This window comes from Lolium rigidum, chromosome 1 (genome assembly GCF_022539505.1).
Source record: "Lolium rigidum isolate FL_2022 chromosome 1, APGP_CSIRO_Lrig_0.1, whole genome shotgun sequence".
In the NCBI taxonomy this organism is placed as follows: Eukaryota; Viridiplantae; Streptophyta; class Magnoliopsida; order Poales; family Poaceae; genus Lolium; species Lolium rigidum.
Window position 1 is genome coordinate 265,092,729 of NC_061508.1, and position 11,466 is coordinate 265,104,194.

Below are 11,466 nucleotides of genomic sequence, written 5' to 3' on the forward strand. Positions count from 1 at the left end.
CGCCCGACGACAGCGACGACAGCAGCGACGACGACGCCGGCAACTTAGAAGGCGACGACTATCAGTACAACGGCGGCGGCTATGAAGACTACGAGTATGCATATTATACGCCTAGGCAGGAGTATGACTAAATCACTCCAAATTTCATGTATGCAGGAGTATGACTTAGTCACTCCAAATTTCCTATATGCAGGAGTATGACTTAGTCACTCCAAATTTCATGTGTGCAGGAGTATGACTTAGTCACTCCAAATTTCATGTATCATCAGTGCTATCTCGAGTCAATTGAATCATTCGAAAATGGACACCAAACACATCACGGGTAATATGACTTAGTCACTCCAAAACCCCCCTGCTTGTTCGCATTGGCCACTACGAGGAAATCTTTCAAACCCGCACTGAACTCGCCGGAGAGTCGGTTACCGTACACCCATTGTCGATTCATCTGCATTATTATAATATAAAATATATAATTAACCATCATGCATTTGTTAAACTAACTAGCTACAAACAATATAAATTAAACAATGAACTACACACACATGCACATTTTATCAACGACACATCAAAGGTTCAAGTTGCTAACCGCGATCGAGGAGGAAAAAATAAATGAGAAAGCTCAAGTGTGGCTCCAACACTTCATATCATGTTTGTTTCATGCTCTTGGGGCATTTCATCAAACACCTTATGTGCATAAGAGGAACCAAAAGCAAACCTAACACCCACTTGTGAAGCTTGTGAAGAGAATGGCACCAAATGGCTAAGTGTTGGCTGCTGGGTGGGTATATATAGGGAGGGGCTTTAGTCCCGGTTGGCCTGGCCAACCGCGACTAAAGGCCTTCGGGCACCTTTAGTCGCGGTTGGCCCGGCCAACCGCGACTAAAGCCCCCACGTGCACCGGCTGGCCACCGAGCGCCCGGGCCCAGGCCTTTGGTCGCGGTTCGCCTCCCGAACCGCGACTAAAGGTACCATTAGTCGCGGTTCCTGCAGCATCGCGACTTATGGGGCTCACCCGAAGCCTGTTTTTTCACCAGTGATATAGCTTTCAATCATGGATACGTATTGGCAAGTTGCAATTTCTGTTCTAGAGAAAGCAGAGAAACTATTCCATCTAAGAAAAAGGAACAATTTTACGGTGCTGCTGCGCATGATTTGTCTGAAGTCAAACGTTGTAAAATTTAATAAATTTAGTAGGTTTTGCTAATTCTCGGACGACCAAGAGAGCTTATTCTCAGTCTACTCATAGTCCATTAAGTTGCATCGTAATTTGTGCAACTGAGAAAAAGATCATAGACCGTTGCATTACATTAGCATTTGTGCTAGTCATATGTTGCAACATAGGTTGCAACTCAGAAAAATGCCTTCATCGAGTCAAACCTGTAAAAATCGGGATCATCATCGTAGACACAACAACGAGCCAGGCAAAAAGTACTTTTAAACCCAGGAGGTCCAAGCGGGGCTACCTGTAAGGGCAAATGATTGGATGGCTCTCACCTCACCTACCCGTAAGCGTTGAGTCCGGTATGTCCAAACTGTATTAGACTAGTCATAGTGCGAGTCACATGCAATGATAAGTTACCAACAAAGCATTTTGATGATATGACATGTTATTAATTGACAAAAGAGATGATCATCCCATTTCCCAAAAAAGATGAGTCTACAAAGTAATAAGAGAGTGGAATTTTGGAGCAGGTGCTTGGTGAGCATCCGTATCCATACCGTGTATACTGCATCAAGATCCGTGCAAATTCTTTTTCTCCCTCTCAAACAATTTCTCATTTTTATATCTCTCACACCACACATTGTTTGAACTCAAAAATTTGCAGATCACTTAAACATAACAATTGTAATGTGAGAAAAATATTTCGGATTTTTTTAACATTGTGTATATATATTTTTTAAAAATTTATTTTGAATTTTAAATAATTTGAAATTTAAAATTGCACAAAAATTCCAAACTATTTCCCCCCATTCTATCTATCTGTTATTTTCGAGTGACTTGAAAAAAAATCAAAAAATTATATAACTTGTGAGGAGGCGCGGAGAGCGCACCTCCACTCTTCCACTTTTCCCAAGTAATAAATGTGGCCTTCCATGTACCACACCTATACATGGCCATGTGTCGGGCCAGGTCGGGCCTCTCACCAATCAGGCCCAAGCCCTGCCAAATACCCATTAAAGCCCATCGGGCCACGTCTCAGACCGTAGTGTTAAACACATTTTTGGGGCTACACAGGCACGACCCGACCCGGCCAAATACCCATAAATCTCGTTGGGCCGTAGTTTTAAACGTAGTTTTCGGGCTACACAGTCTCGGCCTAGCCCGGCTGTCAGACCAATATTTTTAGGTTTAGGCCCGGGTTTTTCGGGCCGAGCTTTGCCCCGTAAGATGTGCATGCGGATATCCATTTTGAATCAAATATGTAGACTCACTCATTGCCCCAAAACATATGTTAAAAAAAAAAAAACTGAAAACAAAACTAGGTGTACGTCTAGATATTCTACGTCTGCACACAAATTCTCGCCAAAAAATGACATTTTATGTGACTTGTGTAAAAGAAGATAATTTTAAGTTCTCCAAAATAGCTTCTCACGGGATTTTTTTGGTCTTTTTATACGGTCCACAAAAAATATCTTGTTTCCCCCAAACTTTTATGTGCGAACATAGCATGTTCCAATGTATATTAAGAATTTATATTTGGATTGTTTAACATTTTGAAGGACATTTAGAATGTAGTTCTCATAGTAGTTGTGTTTGAACCTATGGGCCAAATGCGTCAAAAATTCTATATTACTTCTTACTAGAACTAGTCTAATCTCATTGTCAAATACACGTACAAGTTCACAAAGAAATAACGCATCTACAATATATATCAACTAGCAGGGTGGCCCGTGCATACTGCACGGCTAGACTCGTTTCATTTTCATGTGATAAAATTGGTTTTTTCAATCTATTTATCTTCAGGTCAATGCATATTTTTTTATTGCTTACCTACTATAATATCTGATGCGTGATGTAGTTCAAAAACTGATCATCTTTATGGAAACAAAAAAACCGAAATCCAAGATAATATATGAGGACATATATACTCACTCTTATACGTTCTTTGCTAACTTTTGGTTCGTAGCGTTATGGGGTAGAAAATATAATTCAGTTGAGAAGGCACTCATATATGTCAATACCTTACCTCGATATGAAATAAAGTATGTCACACTATGCAGTGTGACAGTAATGAGTTCAGATGTATTAGCATAAAAAGGTGACTACTTCGGTATCATCATATTTGGATAAACATATGTTATAAGCATCGTTTTTAATTTACGATTGTTAATCCTATTTTGCTTGTATTTGAAATGGCAATACCATGCATAAGTTTTGTGAGTATTAAATAGAAATTTATTGTAAGTGCATATAAATATCTTACCTCAAATGACGAAGATCACTTGTTCAAAAAAAAAATATGACGAATAAGATCATCCAAGGATAGAACATTTACACAACTCTAAAACCTCTCATGTTCTTGGGCCTTTCTCTTATATAAGATGGCATGGCATAGAAAACGGGTACCATATTGGGAGTTCTGGACTTGATTAACAATATTCTTAAATTATATTTTCTTCTACCCCAGTACCGTCCGCTGTACCCATTTTCTGCCTCCCAAATTCCCTTCAAAACCACAATTTTAGGATTATAAAAAGCTGTGGAAAATTAGTCTGTCATCTATAATTTCAACTTTGGCGATTCAGATTAAATCTTCCATTGCTCTGTATAATTGTATTTGAACTGTATTTCAGATCGTGGGTCAGTCGTCAAATAGAGAGTCGCAGAATAATATAGAATTAAATGCACAATATTATCTCAGTGTCTGAGATTCTGACACAGAACTGATGGTAGAAAAGAAAACCCAGAGTAATTTACAATATTCGTCCCCTCGCGTTCCCCGGCGTCAGCGGTGGCTACGGGCGGGCACGCGGCGGCCCGACGTCGACCCAGCGGAGCTGCATCGGGTGGCCGCGGCGGCGGTGCTGCATCGGGAGGCCGCGCCGGTGGAGGCCACGGCGGTGGGCGGGTCCCAATCTAGGCCTGTCGGGCCATGCGGGCCGCGGCCGCTGTTGGCGCAGGGCGGCGTCTCCGTCGTGGCGCAGGGGTGGCGGGGTGTTGGCCATGGTCCTGGGCCAGGATGGCAGTGCGGTGGCGGCTGCGGGTGTGCGGGGAGCTCATGTCTGCGGGCTTCGGCATTCATCCTCGAGTCCCGTGCCGGTGTTGGTCGGCGCCCCCTCTATGTGGCGTTCCGGCGGCGCCCACGGTGCTCTTTGGCTTGGCTTCAGGTTGTGGACCCCTCTGCGCGGCGGCGGCTTGAGGTTGGCCAGATGGTTGCTGCAAGAAGTCGAGCGTTTCAGGCTACGGGGCGGGGTGCGTACGGCAGCTCTCCCTGGGTCGCGATGCGGCGGATGTAGTGGGTGGTTTGTGCCGGTCCTTGTTGGGCGGGCGCGAGGTCTTGGGACTTTTCGCTGGGCGAAAGCTCTGTCTTGGCGGCTGGCCAGGACCGACGACGGTGACGCCCGTGGGCGCTGCATCCTTCTTGAAGGCGTCATCGAAGCAGGTGTTTCTTGATCTCCGCTAGGGCTCTCCGGGGGAAACCCTAGATCCCTTGCGGGATCGGGCGTGGGCGGGCTCTTGTGTCGCCTTGCCTCTTGGGGCCTCGCTTTGGACGTCCACCAGACAGAGGGACTTGTGGAGTGTTTTGGTGGTTCGGTGGAGGCGGGTTCGTCTTCGGCCAGGCGGGGCGCGGCCTTGGGGCCGGCGTGGTAGTTGGAGCGGTGGCTCCGGTCTTTCGCATCCACCTGTTGCATTAAGGTGTGGTGTCGACCTGGTTGGTCGTCGACCCGTGTGGAGTGCAGCCTCGGGGCTGGCATGTGGTGTCGTGTTGTAACGATTTTTCGGCCAGTTTTCCTCATAAACGGGCCAACTATTTTCTCCTATATCAATGAAAGGCAAAGCTTTTGCCTCGTTTCAAAAAAAAAGTAATTTACCTAGCATTTATTTATCAGTATGCTCCACCATGAATCACTGGAGATCTGTTGAGATGATCCAACAATAAATAAAATATATCCAACAACACTATAGTCTAAGAAAATATTTATATGTAGAAACTTGAAACAATTATATATGGTAGCATACTTGTATACATTAAAGTTTTTTTACTCCCTGACGGTTCAGATAATGAAAAATAGCGCCCACAAATACATACCTTAGAATCTTGTTTTGCTCCAGATCGTATTGAGATTTTACTACTGAAAAATTTCCATGATGAGCTGCTGTGGACTGGCCGATAAGATTTCACACGTGCGCACTTGTCTATGCACAGTCGCTCGAGGCTTGCATGGAGCCGTAAGACATCGTGCTTCCGAGCTATTCATTCAGAAGTGTAATCAGCCTGTAGAACCGACATAGCTTGCTTGAGTTGATCCGTGTGAAATAAGAGCCTGATGGTACGACCATTGATGACTTAGATCTGATTAGGATCTCTACATCTTTACAGATCTCTCACGTTTGGATTTACTGCCTCACACTTCGCTTTCTCTCCGCGGCTGCAACCGGTTGAGGATCTGGATGCATCGTACGCACGCAGCTTGGGCATGGTGTTGGATCGCAGATTCAATTTGTAGCTCCATGCAAGCCTCCAGCGACTGTGGATATTGACGGATCTATGATACAATCGAAGTCTTTAAGTCAGGCCGGGGATGTTGATGCTTCGCATGCGCGGACCTCGGACCTCGGGCATAGTTTTGGATAGCAGATTCGCAACTCCATGGAAGCGTCGTGAAACTGTCCACGTTGACCGATCTGTGATATCGATGCAGTCGGTTATTTTAAGTCGGGATATGATGAATCTATCTGTTACAGCGTGGACGTCTCCTCCTGTTTATTATGGTCGTATATTACGTGGGTAAAATCTAATCCGTTTGTTTTGCAATGCTTAATCTTCACCATTGGTTGTCTTGTACTTTAATAATATAATAGATAGATAGATGATGATATATGAATGCAAATTTAATTCAAAACATAATTCCTAAACGAAAAGGACAATTCTAGCAATTAATAGTATTTCCTCCGACAAGGCACTATCTCAATTTGTAGATACCAAGAAAACGAAATCTACAAATTCAAATAGCATGATTAATTTTGTGAAAATCTTACGGTGTTCTCTAAGAAAATTGAACATGTCGGATGTGGTGTCTCTATCTCTATATAACTGCATGCAAACATTCGCATTAATATGTATCATTGTACCAGAGAGAATCTAATTAATTCTTCTCCGGGAAAGACAATGTCCTTGTATAAATGAAAGTTTTAATTTTGGTACTGGCCTTGTATTCAATAACTAAGGGTCCATCCGCCTAAGACTAGCCACAATGTAAGTATCATAAGACTAGCCACAATACGAGTATCATAAGTAGTACCATGCATGCCATGTTGGCAAAAATTTGATGTAGCGCACCAATTAATGAGGTGAGAGATGAGAGTTGTATCATAATATGATACCGTATCATAGAATGTAAAACTAGAAAACTAATGGCAAACACGTTATGTACACAAATTTGCATTGAGATTCTACAAAACATTAAATATGATGATATTATGATACTATCTTATGATACTATGCTTTATGTGGGTAGTATCATAAACTAGTATCATGTGCATGATACTAGTGTATGATACTTCCATTGTGACTAGTCTAAGTAGTATCATGCATGCTATGTTGGCAAAAATCTGATGTGGCGCACCAATTAATGAGGTGAGAGATGAGAGTTGTACTCCCTCTATACCGGATTAATGGGCAAATACGCACTTCGAGGAACAAGTTTGACTAACAAAATATAAGATATATATCACAAAAATTATATTATTGGAAACATTTTTTGAATACGAATCCAACGGTTTAATTTTTGTAGCATATAGCTCTTATTTTTTGACCAAATTTATGCTTAAACTTCTTTCCGGAAATGTGTAATTACCCATTAATCTGGTATGGAGGTAGTATCATAATATGATACCGTATCATAGCACGTAAATCTAGAAAACTTAATGGCAAAAAAATCATGTACACAAATTTGCATTGAGATTCTACAAAACATTAAATATGATGATACTATGGTACTATCTTATGATACTATGCATTGTGGGGTAGTATCATAAACTAGTATCATAAACTAGTATCATATGCATGAGACTGTGTATGATACTTCCCATTGTGACTAGTCTAAGTTCATGGGACTTACGCGTATCCCTAGATTGTCTATTTGGTTAACATAATGTCAATTCTATAGTACAAAATTATATCATTACAAAGTAGAACATCTAATATTTCTAATAACATATGATTTGTAATATATATCTTTTGTTATCTTGATCAAATTTATGACCTAGAAATACGTGCAAGTCCTATGAACCAGGACGGAGTTGCGCATCAATTTATGAATCTTACTCGTAGCCCTAGATTGTTAGTTTGACCAACTTTTATAATATATATATATATATATATATATATTAAAAATCACTAAAAAATTCAGACGTTATAAATATAGCGGTACAATTTTATGTTATGTGCTTATATTTTATAAATCAAAATAGTGATCTAGGTCTATGTGCAGGATTAGTAAAACATGATAGAGGGAGTAGTTCAAGTCACTACTAGGAAAAGGCCTATAGCTGCAAAGTTTACGGCCGGCGCACTCCATTTTAGGTACGCCGGTGCTATTTACCACCGGCACGCCACTATATAGGGGCACCGGTGATGCTCCCTTACCGTTGGCGCACAACCATATTTGGTGCGCCGGGAGTAATGGTCGGCCAGGTTCGGGCAACGAAAAATGGGCAGCTTCTCCTGCTGCCCGTGCACCACCATATTGGTGCAGCAGAGGTAAGTTGATTACCTCCGGCGCACCAATAGGGCGGTGGACGGCAGTAGGAGGAGATGCCGTTTTTCCTCCACACCCCCCGGGGCCGCCTTTTCAGTTTTCAAAAACATAAAATAAAATGATAGAAAATTGAAAAATAAAATCCTTTGAAATGCCCATGTATTATGTCATCTAGCTTTAGATAAAAAAATTAAAAAATGAATTTTGATATATTATGCAAAATGGCGTCATTTTTCGGTAAACATGAATTCTGGTTGCATACGACCTCCGTTGAAAAAAAAATTATATCAAAAAGTACCTACAGTCGTGTAGACAAATATTGAATTCGTCAAATGCAAAACAGAAACAGGATTTTTTTCAGGTTTTACATTTTTATGAAAAAAAATAAAATTACCCCTGGCGCACCACCTTACTAGGTGTGTCGGTGGTAACCTTAAGTTGAATCCGGGGGTCCTCCTCTTCCCCTTCCTCTCCTCCTCTTCCTGTCTTCATTTTCCTCTTCCTACTCTTTTATCCTCCTTCTCTCCTCTTCCTCTAACGCCACCTCCTCCTCCTCGTACTCGAGCTCCGACGGCCGCGCCGCCTCGAGCTCCTCCTCGCCCTCAAGCTCCGACGGCCGCGCCGCCTCGAGCACCACTTCGGCCTCGAGCTCCGACGGTCGCGCCACCTTGAGCTCCTCCTCCAACGACCACGCCGCCTCGAGCTCCTCCTCAGCCTCCGACGAGGCTGCCGACACACCGACGACCATGTTGCCGACACGCCGCCTCGAGCTCCTCCTCGGGCTCAAGATCCAGATCTTCCAACTAGGACTCGATCGCTTTCATGTTTTGAGCGTAGGGGCTGCTTGTAAATGTGCCCCTGCGAGTCTTTTTGTTTCCTGGAAAACTTACTGCCGCCGGCGCACAACCTCCTGGCGTCAACGGGGCGCTGGCCCACGATAAAACTCGTGGTTATGCAATTTTTACTAACAACGTATGGCTGACTCAGCTACAACCGTTTCGTGCTTGCAAGTCGGAGGTCCCACCTGGAACGTGCCTTTGGGCCGCAAGGACTCGCGCACGGCCAGCCAGAGCGCAGCCAACTAAAACCTCCCAGGCCCCGGCTCCAGCCTCGCCACCCTCATCTCCATGCTCGGCAACAAGAACCTCTCGCCGCAGGACATGATGGTGCTCTCCAGCGCGCACACCATCGGCCGCTCGCAATGCCAGTTCTTCCCCAACCGCATCTATACCGAGACCAACATCAACGCCAGCTTCACGACGTTGCGGCAGGGGACGTGCCCGCGCTCCGGACACTAGTAGAGAACAGCCCTTTCGTCCAGCACCCCTGGGAGCAATAGTCCCGGTTTTGACATGGGCCGGGACCAGTGGGGGGCATTGGTCCCGGTACGTTCGGCGCGGGGAGACCCCACCCATTGGTCCTGGTCCGTTTGGGGTCTTTAGTCCCGGTTTGTATTACAAACCGGGACTAAAGGGGCTGCGGCAGGGCGTGGCAGGCCTCAAACCCCTTAGGTCCCGGGTTGTATTTCAAACCGGGACCAAAGGCCTACCCTTTGGTCCCGGTTTGCCTTACCAACCGGGACAAAAGTCACCATCTGCCTATATAACCTTGCCCCTGCCCAAGTGTGAGCCACACTTAGCCATTTTTTCACTTCTTATCACAAGAGGGGTGTATGTTGCTTTGCTCTCTTCACATACACAAGAGGTGTTCGATGAAATGCCTTAGAGATTTTGCCACTTTAGTTCACACAAAAAAAGCCACACTTAACTGTCTTTTTTCTTCTCCATCGAAGTTAACAACTTTATCCTTTCATCTGTCATTGATAAAATGCATGTGTATATATATATACATCATTTCACTAATCATGATGTTCTGTAATGGTTTTTGATAAGCTTAATTTTATCATGCAGATGAATCGGCAATATGGATGTACATTGACCGATGCTTTAACGAGTTCACTTCGGGCCTGAGTAATTTTATCGCCTTGTCTGAGGCAAACAAACATGGTGGCTTTATGTATTGTCCATGTGTTGACTGTAAGAATGTCGTAAATTACGCTCACTCGAGTACCATTCATGGCCAGCTGGTGGGATTCGGTTTCATGCTCCAGTACTATTGTTGGACCAAGCACGGAGAAAGAGTGGTTATGGAAGACAATGAAGAAGAAGAGGATGATGACAATTATCCCATGTTCCCTTAATATGTTGATACTGCAGAGGGGGTTGTTTTCCGTCAGAAGGCAATTAAGACAATGAAGCAGAAGATCAAGAGGCACCAGATGAGCCTGCTGATGATGATCTTGGCCGGGCCATGTGAAACTAAAAAGGAAAGGTTGCATTCGACCAGATGATAGAGGATCACAACAAATTGTTATACCCAACTTGCGAAGATGGCCATAAAAAGCTAGGTAGCACACTGGAATTGTTGCAATGGAAGGCAGAGAACGGTGTCACTGACTCAGGATTTGAAAAGTTGCTGAAAATAATTAAGAAGAAGCTTCCAAGGGGTAACGAATTGCCCGCCAGTACGTATGAAGCGAAGAAGTTGTCTGCCCTCTAGGATTAGATGTGCAAAAGATACATGCATGTATTAATGACTGCATCCTCTACTGCGGTGAGTACGAGAATTTGGATGCATGCCCGGTGTGCACTTCATTGTGGTATAAGATCAGACGAGATGACCTGGGTGATGTTGAGGGCGAGCGCCCCAGGAAGAGGGTTCCTTCCAAGATTATGTGGTATGCTCTTATAATACCACGGCTGAAACGCTTGTTCAGAAATAAAGACGAGATGTTGAGACACCCTGCTGATGGGTCCCAATGGAGAAAAATCGATAGAGAGTTCCCGTACTTTGCAGAGGATGCAAGGAACTTAAGGTTTGGTCTAAGTACAGATGGAATGAATCCTTTTGGAGAGAAGAGCTGCAGCCATAGCGCCTGGACTGTGACTCTTTGTATATATAACCTTCCTCCTTGGTTGTGCATGAAGCGCAAGTTCATTATGATGCCAGTGCTCATACAAGGCCCGAAGCAACCCGGCAACGACATTGATGTGTACCTGAAGCCACTAGTCGAAGAACTTCTACAACTGTGCTCCATAGCAGGTGTACCTGTGTGGGACGAGCACAAGCAGGAGGAATTTGACCTACGAGCGCTGCTTTTCATAACCATCAATGATTGGCATGCTCTTGGTAACATTTCAGGACAGTCAAACAAGGTATACAATGCATGTACACATTGTTTAGATGAGCTCGAAGGTGAATATTTGGATAAATGTAAGAAGGTCGTGTACCTGGGGCATCGTCGATTTCTTAGGCATACCCATCTTATAAAAAAGAAAGGCAAGCATTACAACGGTGAGGCAGATCACCGAAAGAAGCCTGCCCACCGTAATGGTGCTGATATATTTGGTATGGTCAAGGATCTAGAAGTAATATTTGGAAAGGGTCCTGACGGACGGTCTGTTCCGAATGACGCTACCGGACACGCGGCCATGTGGAAGAAGAAATCTATATTTTGGGATCTACCCTATTGGAAAGTCTTAG